Source organism: Schistocerca americana, chromosome 6, assembly GCF_021461395.2.
Source record: "Schistocerca americana isolate TAMUIC-IGC-003095 chromosome 6, iqSchAmer2.1, whole genome shotgun sequence".
In the NCBI taxonomy this organism is placed as follows: Eukaryota; Metazoa; Arthropoda; class Insecta; order Orthoptera; family Acrididae; genus Schistocerca; species Schistocerca americana.
Window position 1 is genome coordinate 531884706 of NC_060124.1, and position 15610 is coordinate 531900315.

General features: G+C 40.7%; 1 pseudogene; it reads right to left on the reverse strand.

Annotated features, from left to right (window-relative positions):
- Window positions 1-14169: 14169 nt before the first annotated feature.
- Window positions 14170-14287, reverse strand: LOC124620562 (annotated as a pseudogene).
- Window positions 14288-15610: the final 1323 nt, after the last annotated feature.

Below are 15610 nucleotides of genomic sequence, written 5' to 3' on the forward strand. Positions count from 1 at the left end.
TCTGCTTATAAAAATACCAGCAAAGTGTTTTGGGAGGAGGGGGGGGGGGGAGGGGCGAACTTAGCTTAGGTAATTCTGCCATGGGCGCAGTACGGCTCTGCATACACCAACAATTACATTTGAAGTTTTAAAGAGATCATTAGTCGCTTATGAAATAGACAAGACTGGGTGACAAAGGAACAGACACATCAAGAAATGCAGAAATAACTTCAAGTGTTCCCCACAGTTGTGTGTTGGGACCTTTGCCGTTCATCTTACTTTGAAGAAAATTTGAACCCTTGTATGCGTGAGTGGCTGTTTTATCAAAAATGGATGAGAGGGGCCTTTGAGTCCTTTACCTTAATAAAAGTACTACATGTCAATATTGACATATTGAGTAAGAAATTATTAATTTATCATGGTATTGTGACTTTTATTTAAATATCTTATGAAGTACAACACTATAAATTACGTTACTATCTTCCAGAATAGAATAAGTATTTGTAAGGTTTACTTATCTACGCAAGAACAGTAGCTGATTGAAGGTAATACTCTTCACAAATGTCGCTGTGCTCTTTGCGTGTATTTTTATTCATTTGCCGCATCTTTGAGCGATGTTGTGTCTTTCAGATGTGGGAACATGAAGTGTCTTCCTTTTGGTGGTCTTCCAGTTGTCGCATTCTTCGTTCCGTTGGCTACTAATTCCACGACGTGCCACAAGTTGTAGATCTTTCTTTTGGGGACGTGGCTTATTGATTCTTCTCTCCATATGAGAAAACGTCTATTTTTATCAGATCTGCCTTCCATGTAGTTGGGATGTTACTCCGAAAATTACTACTACTATCTGCTGTGCGTTTGTCCTTAAGACAAAATATCATGTTCTTGACTGTCGCTTCCAAGTGTATGTACCTCCCTTGTGGTCAAGTGAATCATCTACTGATGTACATTCATTACAGAATAATCTTGTTTGTACGTCTTTCATCTACAGTGGTGCTGTTTTGCAAAGACTTAGAAACATCACACGTTTGATCTTTCGCCCAAACAACGTACAAATTTTTCAGACGAAAATGATGATTGTAACACGTCGTTCTTGTAAAATATAAACAAAGTATGGGAAAGACAGCTGGTCTGCTATAGTGTCTAGAAAAGCCCTGTCATGCATTATCCCATTAGGTCCACAGAATTTATAAAATAAAGTAATTAATTTGACTTTCAATAAACAAGGTTCCTTCTGAAGAAAGTCGTATTCGCAAGGATTACACAGCCAATCAACTAAAATAAATAAATTTAAGAGAATTTTTTGAGAGAATGAAAGGCTTTCGGGTCTAAAAGACCCCTGTTAAGCATCCAAGGGTCAATAGTAACCAGAGACGATCTATGATGGACCGCCTGAAAAAAAGCTGCAAAGTACTCAGTCGGCATTTGATAAGACTTCGAAGTGGCCAGTGTGTAATCAGAAATAGAAAAAAAGTAATGTCTTATGACTGTGATATCTGTAATTCGGCGGTGGACTCGGTCAAGTACAAAACATATTTGGTTGCAACAGTTTGTAGTGAAATGAAATAGAACGATCACATAGACTCAGTAATAGATAAAGCAGATGGCAGACTGCGCTTCAGTTCTAGCATACAAGAGTAATACAATCAGTTAACGAATTATGTTCCACACAGAACACTCGTGCGACCCATCCAAGAATATTGCTCAACTTCATAGGACTCATCCTAATTAGGACAAACAGGAGATATGGAACCTATACAGAGAAGGGCCGAATGAATCCTCACATGTTTGTATAACCTATGGGAGAGTGTCACAGGTATACTGAAAAAACTGAACTAGCAGGAACTTGAAGGAAATCCATAACTACCCCGAGGTAGCTTAGAAAGTTTCAAGAGCCAATATTAGGTGATAAATCTAGCAATATACTAGGCTACCTACGTTTTGCTCCCATAGGGATCGTGAAGACAAGATTACAGTAATGGCAGCATGTACAAAGGCGTTTAAGAAATCATTTTTCTGGCGCTACATACATGATGGAATGGGAAAACATTTAAATAAAAATGAATTGTTATATCATGTTTTTAAATTGGAATAGAGTAAAAAATATCTCCTTGCCCAATACAAATTTCTAAGACCATACAGATTGTCCTGAAAATTTGTGATTATGAAATTTTAATAGAAATAGAAGTACTGGTAAGATTTAAAAGAAGAACTTGGGGGACATGCAACAGGTAAGAGTAAAGAAATGAACTATTTACATATCATTTATTTCCTGCATGCAGCACATGTTTTCTATTCTGACTGCTACAAGTACTTTCATAGCTATTAAAAATTCCCCATCACAGATTTTCAGGGCTATTTGCATGGGGTTAGGAATTTGTATTGTTCTGGGAGAAATTATTTTATACTTTTTAGTGCAGCTTAAAACGTGGCATATTAAAAAATTCTTTTTTATGTAAATAATTGTTTTCTGCTTTTAACGTGTGTGTTAAATTTTTCTGTCATTTTCAAACATTTTGATGAAATTACAGCAGAGAGATGTGATAAGTTTCAGGATTCTTCCAGTTTCTCTTCACCTGTCTCAATCAGCACATTGCTTCCTCACATATGTATCTCGTGAGAACACCATCAAATCAGAGAGGTTAAAGTTCACATGGAGGCTTAAACTCAATCGTTCAACTCTTGAAACATTCGTGACTGGAACAGGAAAAGGATAAACAAAATAATCCTGAGCACATGCTAGACAAGAGAACGATTTAATATTGCATTGTTGTCCACTTATGAGCTACATTTACAATTTCAGTTCTCTGTGTCATTGGGAATTTAGTTGAAAATTAATTGCAAAATATGTATCGAACTGTCACACAATATCCAGTTCCTTTTCCCCCTCTCTCTCCTCAGCCATGTCTGTATGTAGCATACTGCCTAGAATGCATTATGCCACTAACTGCACAACAGGCCAGTCATGCACGGCAGCCGAGATTTTAGGCGCTCTATCCTCTTCCAACCCCTCCTCACCTCCACCCTAAGAAACAAAAGAGAAGAAATTAGGGTATTATTGTGTTTCAATCTGGTTCTGCGTTATGTTAAAAATTCCAAGTCTCGTCAGGAAGTTAGTTACAAATCTACTGCAAAATCTGTACCTAACCGGTAGTCAGACAAGAAAGCAACCTAATAGAAAGTTGGTAATGCCCTAATGATGTCATCAATGGACATAATCCTCTGCCGCTATCTTCACAGTGGGTGGAGAATATAGATATGTAGCTGTAGATGTGCATGAGTCCTATATCGTAAATTCTGCATCAGGAAAACATGTTGCATTTTTACCACAAAGATGTTAATCAGTTTTTGTAATAATTCGCACTACACTGCATCAGACATATAAATGTGTTTCGCACAACAGTAAAATCTAGTTTGAAGTTTAAATGGGATTTGTTCAGACGCTGTCTAGTCTCGATAATTACAACGAGCAGTAATGAAGCAAACTTGGATAGGCTGGCCAGAAGGAAACTTTGGTCGCTCGCTGGTGGAAATGGCCTCTTTCCGGGAATAACCGTGAAACAAACGCCGCCTCCGTGACGTGACGGGTTTTAATTAACGCCCCGTAAAATGGGTCGTTTTTCGCTTTGTAATTCGATACAACGCTGCCGTTCTGGCGACCCGAGCACAGCTGAAAGAGATTTTATTTTTAATCGGCTTTTCAGAGAGCTCTCCCATGTCTGCTGATAGACACGCGTTCACAGACTGGAGGGGCTTTTATCCTTCCTCCAGCGTTTTACGATAACAACTGAGAAGTTTCCAACGAGATATGCTACTGAACAAATATTTTTCACCCGCTAGAGTGTCTCCGCCGTTTGTTCGCGCTAATTGCTTCACGAGGTGAGTGTGGGCCTCTTGTAGTACGTGCATTCCAGATGTGATAGCTAATGCCCTCTTCACCATGATAGAGTTTTAGAATTACTCCTCCCACTTCTGTCTTGTTTTAAATTGAATCCATTATTGTCAGAATTATTTTTCGTATTTTTCTTACATTGATTATTTCTGCCATGTTGGTATATTGCAAAAGAAGCGTTTACAGTGAGAAAGCAATTTTTACCTTTGTAGTTTTCATGTAAAATACCGCACCAGTTATGTAACACTTCGCATTAGTGAGAGCAAAATATGTATGAATATGAAAAGGTTTGTACTGAAAGAAGCAAACATGAGTACAGATTACAAATAAGGAACAAAAACGATAAATTACTTGACATGATTAGCAGCAAAACACTCAACACACAATTCCACATTAAAATCCTTGTGCTTGGTGTGTGCTGTTAAAAAAGTGCAGCTTATTCCAGCATATCGTCTTTTCTTTTCCTATATTTTTACAATCACGTGATCAATTTATCCAAACCAGAACTCGCCTTTGATAAGAATAGGAGCTGAAGCAATGAATTAAAATTAGTATCACAGCTGGGAATTGAACCCATGTCTCTCACTTGCTGGGCAGTTGTGTTAACCACTACAACACCATAGGATTGTAGCTACCACAGCTGCACGGATAACTCTAGTCCAGTGCCCACCCTCGTAATTTAAGAAGGGCAAATCCACTGGAGATAAGAACTCAAGTTTGTGTTAGGGGGGCACTGGAGTAGAGTAGGCCATGCAGCTATGATAGCCACAATGCTACCATGCTGTAGCAGTTAACGCAACTACCTAGTAAGCAGGAGACCTATGGTCAAGTCCATGCCATGCTAAAAACTTTAATTCATTGCTTCTGCTTCTGTCCTTACCGAAGATAGAGTTGAGACATGTCTCCAGGAAAATATAAATCCATCAGACCTCCACTGGCACAGTACCGAATGTTGTGCTCGTCCATGTCCTATCTGAGGCACTGCATACCTTCTTAACTATATCTCCACAGCTTCGAAAATTTATATACGCTATTATCTTCCAGTTTTGCCGGTAGAGTATCCTGGCGTTGTTACAGGCATTGTGCACCAACTGAAAAGAACCCAGCACCACTTCCTATTCCTGATACGTATCCTGTACTGATTCATATTTTGATTAACTCGATCACTACCCATGTACTTGCTGTATTCTCTCAGGATGGAATGGTCGACGAGCTTCATTTTGTTTCCTAGATCGCTGAGAATGTCTTTTTTTTTATCAAAAGTTACTTTATTGACATCATTTATGTATGACATTGCAGAACTTCTCATGCCGTTTATAGGTAACCAGAGCCTTCTATTGTTATATGACAGAATGAATAGTAGATCTTTCATGAAATTTTTGGGGACACGTTTTTCTCTCACTGTTCAGTGCACTCTAAACATCGTTCTTCAAGAAAAATTACAATAGTACCAGGCGTAATAGAATAATGGATTAAAAATTATTAAAGCGTTCTCATTAGTTCTTAGCGTTACTTTGTATAATGCTGAAATATTATCATTTTTGCATGTGACACAAATGACGTTAAATAAATTTAAATAAGTCATATGGTTGTTGGTGTATTAAGGAAGTATTTGCAGATTTTTCACCTGAATAAAAACTATTTTAATATTAATATTTACCCTCAATCCAAGGTGTGATAACGTTCAAACTGTAGAAAATTATTCAAATTAAGTAGCCAGTTCTTCCTAGTAGCGGACAGCTTCTCACAACTATCAACACAGAAATGAAAGGACAGATGATCAACAAATCTTAAACAAGTGTAAAAGATTATAGAAGTTCACTGTTGTCAAAAAAATGCACTGAAACTCCAGTCACTTGTATCAATAATGTAATGCTGGACAATAACGGGAAAAAAGACAAAAGTTGCATGAGGGAAAACTGCCTTGTTTTAAATAGAAGAAATACATAAAACAAGGATCTGTAGAGGTCACAGCCCTCGCTGATTATCTACAGCGGATGGATCTCCATAAACATTATATGGCTTGCTACCGGTCACCAAAAAATACTGAACCACCCTGTTACCATGTCAGAAAGTTTCTGTGGTAGCGATAGTAATATTGTTAGTACTAGTACAAGTTATTGTCATTGTTGTTGTATTATGAGAAATGATAGCTTAACAGATAAGGCAGACTCAAACGTTACCTAATTCGTACAAACGGAAATACATCTTTTTAAATTTTTTCGTTTTATTCCTCCTCAGATCTGTGTAACATTATGTAGATTATTTTCAGGTTGGACACTTCTAAGTGCAATTGAATAAAAAAAATTTATCTTGACTTACGCTTATCACTTTTATTTTAGGAATGGAGTCGTCAGTCACCTGCAGTATATACATACTGAAGTGTAAGTCATTTTGCGTTACATCCTAGACACTGTGCTTTCAGGTTAGAAACAGTTAAGGCACTTTCTGACTTTCTATACAGCAATAATGTTGTAAATTTTTACTAACTACGTTTGCATATACTACACGTATGCATTTGTTTTGTTGGTTTTGAAGCTATTCTTCTGCTTGCAGTATATAGAAATTTCACTAGGGCACCACTAAGAATATGAACACAAATCTCCTTCATTTTTCTCTTTTCAATCTTTTGCCAACTCTCAGATGTATTAATGGAAACTGCGGTGTGTGTGTGTGTGTGTGTGTGTGTGTGTGTTTGTTGGTACCTGTTTTCCTATTGTTAGGTTATATGTTTTGTACCTGTACTTACATATATACTTACACATCTAGTATGACAAGAGATTCATATACTGTGTTAAATGATCTTTTGGGTACACATAGGCGTTAATAATTCTGTCGGTAACGTCAAAGCTAATGTTCCATTACTGTTTCATACGTAATCGCCGCAACTGTAGAAGCTTCACTCAGTGGACGCAAACGCACACACGTTATCACATACAATATTTCCAGTTTCTAATTTTCTTCCTTTCTACTCGTATTATCTTCCTTAGATTTAGTATTTGCTTCCTAAATCCTGTTTGATACTCTTCTAGTTGTTGGTCGAGTACTCCTTCAGATCTCTTCAAGAGTGACTTGAGCAATTTATCATACATCACTGGCAAGAGGGAAATTTCTCTATAATTGTTGAGATCTGCTTCCTTTCCTTTTTATGCAACTGATGCATTGATGCCGATGACCAGTCTCATGGAAAGCGTTAGTTTTCCAGTTTTCATTAATGATTTCTGTTACACATAGAATAAAGTTGTCACTAGATTGTTTGAAAAACTCAGCAACGGTACGGTATTTTCTTCTTATGACCATTTGTTGCTGGAAGTTAGTTTTTCATTTCTCTGATTTGCTCTATTGCTGGTGGCTTTGCGTCTGCTTGTATCTGGATTACGTTATTAAAATTAAATTCTTCCGTTGGTGAATCGTAGTTGTGTATTTCTTAGAAGTGGTCCACAAGTATTCTGCAGTTATTGGTTATTATATGCAGTTTTCGGTGTTTTTGCATCTACTGTTACGGTGATTCATTTGATAATCTGATTCCAACCATCGCCTGATTATGTTAGACAACATTCCACTGTCCGTATGCTACTTTCGTAGTTAGCGTTATTAATGTCAAGAACAGATGACAGACAGTGCTCATATTACAACTACCTTGGGCAATATATGAAACAGTAATCACAAATATACCATGCAAAGAGTACAACAGTATCTATCTTTGAGGGGAAGCTGCTTCACTCAGATATATGTCACGCAAACTAACAAACTACCTTGTCAGATCAAAAGACACTAGCGACTAAGAAAATTGCAGAGTGCCACAAGATGGCCAACCTTAGTCTGTTTGACAACCTCACTCCCAACCACCCTCGTCATACCCCCACCGGCATAATTTCTGTGGTGATGTAAATACCTTCATACGTTAGTGTATTCAGATTCACAATGCCACAGTGAATAACAAATTTTTTTTCTCACATACAGAAATTCTGAGTTCATCGATGCAGTAGTCCTGTAAATGATTACATTTTGTTTTTGTTCATTTTGGTGTCGGCAGTTGGTGACTTTTCCGTTATTGGTTTTCTCTGTGACAACACACACACACACACACACACACACACACACACACACACACACAAAAGCGTTCGCACGCACTCGGAGCTAGTCCCGCGCAAATCAACTTAAGGTCCCCAGAGAGATGCGTCGCAAAAACTCATATCGTACATTCAGAATCAACACCACAATGGACAAAAACAAAACGATCTATCGATGAGTGTGGCAACGTACGTTTTCACCCAAATTTCCTTTTTTTGTAAACGATAAAGTGTGACAGCAGGTGAGAATAAATACCGCAAAGGCGTGGAAAACGGCGCTTGTAATTACAACCAAAGAAGAAACACTACTCCATTATCCAAGGTTATCTACGAAACATAAGCCAATGCACAGAACATAAGCCAATGCATTGCTCCAAAAAAGCATTCCAAAATAATAAGTCAAAAATAATGACTCTTGAAGCAGATTTTCCTGACTGCTTAGTGGTTGTTTTGATTTCAAGCCATAAGAAGGCATGAAAACAAGCAACATCTAGAAGTAGCATCTGCAAATCTTCTTCACAATGACTGTAGTTTCAAATGAGGAATTAAAAATTGTAATTTTGTAGTTTTTATAACCAAAATGGAGAAACAACCAGGAAATATGTATGACACTTTTACAGAAATGAATCAGGTGTTGAAATGTGAGTGGAGAAATAGAGAAAGGAAAATCATTGAGTTCTGAAGAAGGCTTAGTTTAAATACCAAAATTTAATTCGCAAACACAAAGAAACATATGTCAACACGATCTTCCATTCACAACTAGATAAATAGACATAGTAACCTCCGTTTAGCTTCAGTTACTAATTTGCTTTGTTGGTCCCAGTGGGAAGGCCTTCGAAAGTGTTTCGCCATCATAGCGAAGATATCGACCGTTAACCAAATCTCTACATGTATGTCTCTCTTTCCCTTTTCAGGTAAGTTGCCGACAGTCGCCACCCGCTTACGATGTGTACCGTACGGTACCGAGATGCTACAAGGATGGGAGTCCAACCTGCAAGAACTGGCAAGTCAAACAGCTGCTTGCTTTACGGCGTTCGCTTACGAGCAACATAAATTCTCGATATCACCCCTTCTCTTGACAGAAATACTCTCCGCCAGCTAGCAGAGTTCATCTTCACCAGGATTTGCCTGACTACCTTTATGGCTCGGTGCATCAACCCGATTGTTCTGGTGATTCAGTTATTGAGTCGAATTCGACAAGACTCTGGTTTTCGGCTCGACCATATTGTTCTGGACGGATGTGCGTGCAGTCCATTAGTTCCCGATACTGTTGTCTGCATGGAGAATGGAACTGAACGTGAACAAACCTCTGTCCACATTAGCTCCTCAATCGCAGACGAGTTGATGTCAGTGGCGACAGAAAATTTACCGTCGGTGCTTGACCTCTTATTTTGTTTACACAGTAGCATTCGTACCGAGGCAGCCGAACTAAGACTGAAGTGTTACATTACTACTGCGATGATACAACTATGGGCTATCTGATGACAAAAAGGTATGAGATAAAAATTATGTGTAATAAAAAATAAATTACGATTTTTTCTTCTACTTCATTCATCGAGATCCACATCAGGTAGATACTACTTCCAAGCACATCTATCACAACAGCTCTTTCTTGCGATTAACGTACGAATACTCCTTTGGTGTATTTAATTTCAGCGTAGACGCATTTTACTCTCGTTCAATAAATAACCTCCATGTCACTGGTGGTATGTCTGAGAGCTTTGACAAAACTTTGACCTTCAGCTGAGGTCGTTAAAACGTGTCTGACAGGGTCGCTCGTAATGGAGGCCTCTATAGACGTCACAACCCGAGTGCGAAGCACAGACACGCGGGCGATTAAAATGAGTGCGGTACCGTTGGCGTTTGGTTGAAATCGACCGACTAAATATAGAGCGGACTTAAGCATTAGGCTACGCTACATGTCAGTCTCTTACCACAACCTTTATTTGGCTTGCACATTCGTTCGCTTCGCCATCTCAGATCCAAATCGTCACCTTCAACCCAACACAGACCTCGAGTTACGCTACAGACTGTCACCACAACCGAATCAGACGATTTCAATCCAACGCCAGATGTACCGCAAAAATTTTAGCGACAAGTACAGACACGGGAACTCTGGCGCTAGCAGCAGCAGCTCACCGTGCTACCTTCCGTATGAAATATTGATGCAAACACGTAAACCGCCATTTAGTGTGCGTTTCACGTAGGAGGAGGAAATGAGAAGGGGGGAATAACAAACAACTTACTTTCAAGGCAATTACTTGCTTCAACTTCGAGCTTTTACGATATGTACAGACTTCGAGCTGGATACAATGTAAAAGTTTTAAATCACCTCGTACAGAAAACCAAACGTTCAGGTGCGAAACCTAGAAAGAAACAAACAGTACTACACTCAAATTTTCATTTACGTGGAATACGTAACTTCTGTGAACTGTTGATTACAAGGCTGTTTTACTTATTTTAGAATAACCCTTTGTTGAAATATTCCTCGAAGTATCACATTCCTTTCTGGAGTGTTTCTTTTCATATTTTTACCATAAGCACATGCATTAGAAAAGCGAGACTATTCAATTCTCATATGCAGAAGCTATTGAAACGCTTTTCTACGATTTGCGCTCCTTAGGAAGTAACTTTCAAAGTCAATAGAGATACATGTCTGAAACAAGTGGTAAAGTTAAAAAAAATTGAATATTAAGTTAGATGCTTAAGGCGGCACTACACAGACAGGGTAAAAATGAGTTAATTTCGGTATTTATCCTGCTTACAGTGAACTCATAAGCACTGATAGAAACTGCTTCGCGTTTACATAATTTTAATAAACACTGCACCTTAGTTGCTACGAGAGTTTTCCGTTTTATTTACATGCTCACAAAAGTACTTCAAATTCCTTACAGTTCCTTCATGCTGCGTTTCTGCAGAACCCAGTGTTGGTTCAAATGGCTCTGAGCACTATGGGACTCAACTGCTGAGGTCATTAGTCCCCTAGAACTTAGAACTAGTTAAACCTAACTAACCTAAGGACATCACAAACATCCATGCCCGAGGCAGGATTCGAACCTGCGACCGTAGCGGTCTTGCGGTTCCAGACTGCAGCGCCTTTAACCGCACGGCCACTTCGGCCGGCTGAACCCAGTGTCAGGTGACTTACAAGTAAATGCCCAAACAGTGCAGATCTAATTTCTTAATAGATTCGCAAATCACAGCTGTTTGTATTAGCTAAGCGGTCGCTTCCTTCCTTTTTCTTGGATATTCAATTTATTTCACAAGCTGCGACATTGTCGCGAATAAAACGGTGACCCGTTTATACAACAAGTTTCCTTTAATTTACGTCTATGGTCACAATTTTTTTTGTTAACAGCTTACTGGTTTTCGTCTTTAATTGGCCATCATCAGATCTGTTTTGTAAAAACAGTCCTAACGTACTGCACCCATAGTGGCTGATCTGATGATGGTCATTACAAACCGAAACCGGTAATCTATTAACAAAAACATTGGTGACCATAGACGTAAATTAAAGGAAATCAATTTACTGGCTCCAGAAAAATTCTCCTGTCACCAGCATCATGCCAGCGTCGGATTTCTTGTTACACTGTAGGTTTTGCTGCAGAAATTTGGTGTATGGATATACTGGGACAGGTCCAACAGTTACGGACAAGAAACAGGTAGCAGAATTTTAACGCAATTTATCCATAGTCCTCAACATAAAACGTATTTGAAGCCGCCATTACACTGTGCGAGCCACTAATCCGCAATACCTGATTCTTAGTGGGGATATGTCGGTTACTTTATTTTACTTTATCGTGGTGCTGCAAGCTTCCTTCTCCATCGTCTTCTATCCATCGCTGCTATCTGCCATTCGTCCACACCTATCGCTGAATGTTGCAGGTCTTCATGGAGGGTATCCCTCGACTTGTTCCCTATTAGACAGGGACAGTACATTCTGAGACAGCAAAAAAGACGTACCGCGGAGTTCTGCAAATTGTTCACAATTCGATATTCGTCAAGGTATGGACGGAAAATGCAAAACTGTAAATAGATGTTAACAGTAAACAGCGGACGTGCTGATAGAATGACGTAAATTCTTTGAAAATTTCATTTCGTGTACTCTGTTGGACAGAAACTACGCCTCGCAGTTATCAACCCTTGAGAGAAGACGTGTAGTTGAGCGCAAAGAAACCGGTTGGAGTAATCGGTGAATCGCCGGACTTTTGAATGCGAAGACGTATTTGACGATGTTGGCAGAAGTGGGTGACCCATCGCCAAACGCAGCGTCATGAAGGAAGCGGTCGGCCCAGAGAGACGACAGAACGGGAGGCTCAAGCGATTGTCAGAGAGGCACTCAGAGCCAAGGATTCATCACTATCATCCATCCGACGTGCCACTGGTGCTTTAGTGACCACAGGGACCATTAGTAAGCGGCCTAACTAACAAGGCCGTTTTCAGTGGTATCGGACACATCTGGCCTCGAATCTCATTGACTGGAGTAGAATGTCTTCAGCGATGTGTCCCGCTTCGAATCAAGCTCCAGTGACCAGCGAGAACGTGTCTGGAGACGCCCTGGACAGCGGTGGGGTACCAGCAGGAGGTGTCCGCCGTAAGATCGACCACCAGGAATGATGTTCTGGATTATCATTTCGTTTCATAGCAAGACCGCTTCGGTTGCCATCCGCGACACCCTGAGCGCTCCGAAGGTTATCAACTAGGGAGAGATCCGGCGTCCTTTCGGGCCAAGATAGGGTTCGGCATGCACGAAGTAAAGGAGTAGAATCCTTTACTTCGTGCATGCCGAACCCTATCTTGGCCCGAAAGGTCGCCGGATCTCTCCCTACTTGATAACCTTCGGAGCGCTACAGACAGGTCTCTCCAGCCATCTCGGGATTTTAACTCTCTGAGGCACCATTTGGACAGAATCTGGCACAGTATCCCTGAGCAGGGCATCCGACAACTCTATCAATCAATGCTAAGACTAATAATTGTTTGCTTAAGATCCATAGGTGGACCAACGCGTTACTGACTTGTCCAGTTTGTGAAGCTCTTTCTATTGAATAAATAATCAGATATTTATGAAATTGTAGTCGCTTGTTTGACTGTGCATGTACATCACATCTACCGATTTCTTCCTATTCGGGTAATTTCTTCATGGTGCGTCATTCTTTTACTTTTGTCTTGGAGCGTATTTCAGCTAAAAGTGTGTCAAAGAGATACAGAATTTGATTACCTGAGACCAGAACCATATAAAGAGAGCACTTGTCACTAGCCGAGAGACTTCTAAGGGTTCCTTGCAAGAGGCGACATTTACAGCAGCGCTTACCAACTTAACGATAGCATACAGGGCTGCAATTTGTGTAGACACCGTGTTGTCGCGATGTGACGTAAATAAAGGCAGTTCTGACTCCGCAAATCTGACTCCAACGTAACAAAGCTCAGAGAATGCTCATATCCAGTACGGTGGCAGACTGCTGCAACGAAAGTAACGTTGGCAGAGAACGAATGACCTGCGCTAAACGACGGAGAAAAGAATCGTGCGAGTGGGATGAGACAAGTGAACAAGAGGTGGCGCAGTGCCTCCAGCGGTTTTATAAGGTCCACCATGCAGGGAAGCTGCACTGACCTACACAAATAACGTCTCTATGGAGAGTGTGAAGACTTTTTTAGATCTATGATTTGCCCTCCCCACCTAGCGCCAATGTAAATATGCGGAGGTAACCATCTCCGTTGGCGACCATGTGTGTCATGAACAGAACTGAACGGTAGAGGCTTCTCATAATAGTCACCACCATACTGGGATTTTTAGTAAAAGTGATACACTGGGATCAAATGTTACGCTGACGGTAATATCCGATAATAATCCACTCCTTCCACGACTTAATGGCGGTTTCAGAATTTCTCACTGGGAGAGAATATCTTATTAGTATGTACTTTCTCAATATGCAGGGTGTTCGTAAAATAGATGTACAAAAGCAACATTTAATTGTGAAAAGGGAAAGTAGCTTACTAAAAAAAAAGAAACTCCTCCCGAAGAACAGGCTGTGAACGCCCAACGGTACCGACCGGCCGCCGTGTCATCCTCAGACCACACGCGTCGACGCGTCACTCAATGCTGATATGGAGGGGCATGTGGTCAAAATACCGCTCTCCAGGCCGTTTGTCAATTTCCGAGACCGGAGCCGCTACTTCTCAGTCAAGTAGTTCCTCAGTTCGCCTCTCAAGGGCTGAGTGCACTCAGCTTGCCAACAGCGCCCGGCAGACCGGATGGTCACCCATCCGAGTGATAGCCCAGCCCGACAGCGCTTAACTTCGGTGATCTGACGGGAACCGGTGTTACCACTGTGGCGAGGCCGTTGGCTAAGTAGCTTACATAAACGTTTAATACAGCGAGGGATGCAGTATATCTTCAAGTTTTATTCCCGCCTAACTCCTCAAAGACAAACTGCTATTGGGCGGTACAATCATTTCACTGAAGCTGGCTGTGTGTGTATGCCATAGGACGCGAGGCACAGTCGGCCAGCAATGTCTGACGATGCTACTTAATAAGTTCGGCAGCCTTACATTCGTATTCTGGGTAAATTAACGAGACTTGCAGATGTAAGACAGCCGAGCAGACGTAAGACTGCCGAAGTGCTCAATTGCTGCATCAGAGATTGCTGGCCGGCTCTGTCTCAGTGTCCCATGTGATACACAGCCAGTTTCGGTCGGACTATTGCGTCAGTTACAACAGTTTGGCAGGCCGCGGTGGCCGAGCGGTTCTAGGTGCTTCAGTCCGGAACCACGCGGCTGATACGGTCGCAGGTTCGAATCCTACCTCGGGCACAGATGTGTGTCATGTCCTTAGGTTAGTTAGGTTTAAGTAGTTCTAATTCTAGGGGACTGATGACGTCAGATGTTAAGTCCCACAGTGCATAGAGCCATTTGAACAAGTTGAACAACAGTTTGTCTTTGAGGTGGTGGAATGCGATATTTAGTCCTGAATTGTCTCTGAACTGTAGTAGCGGATATGGTTTGAGGAAACCATAAACAACACTGAGCGCGCTTTACATCGTTATACGATTCCGTGATAACTGTTGTAATAACTCATAGGAATCTCGGGAATAAAACTAGAAAATATACTGCAGTCAGTGCTGCATTGAATATTTCTGTAACTTATTTACCTTTCCGCAAATTAAAGCATATTTTTGTGTCGTAACCTCCCCACTATATTTGTTTCTGTCTGAAATTTAGGCCAACTTCTCCTCCCACTCTGTAAAAATCTACGTATTACCAAAACTATGCACCCACAAACTGTTATCCAACTATAACTCGTATGCTAACTTTTGACTAAATAGAACCTAACAAGAACCGGCCGGAGTGGCCGAGCGGTTGTAGGCGCTACAGTCTGGAACCGCGCGACTGCTACGGTCGCAGGTTCGAATCCTGCCTCGGGCATGGATGTGTGTGATGTCCTTAGGTTAGTTAGGTTTAAGTAGTTCTGAGTTCTAGGGGACTGATGACCTCAGAAGTTAAGTCCCATAGTGCTCAGAACCATTTGAACCTAACATGAACTGCGCTGTAACTGATGTGAATGCAGCTCGTCTTTCTGTTAAACGCGCAACTGAAGTAAAACAATTGTCTGGCCCTAATATAAATGTCAACTTAGCTCACGCATTGACAACATCTTTGCAGATTACTGCAA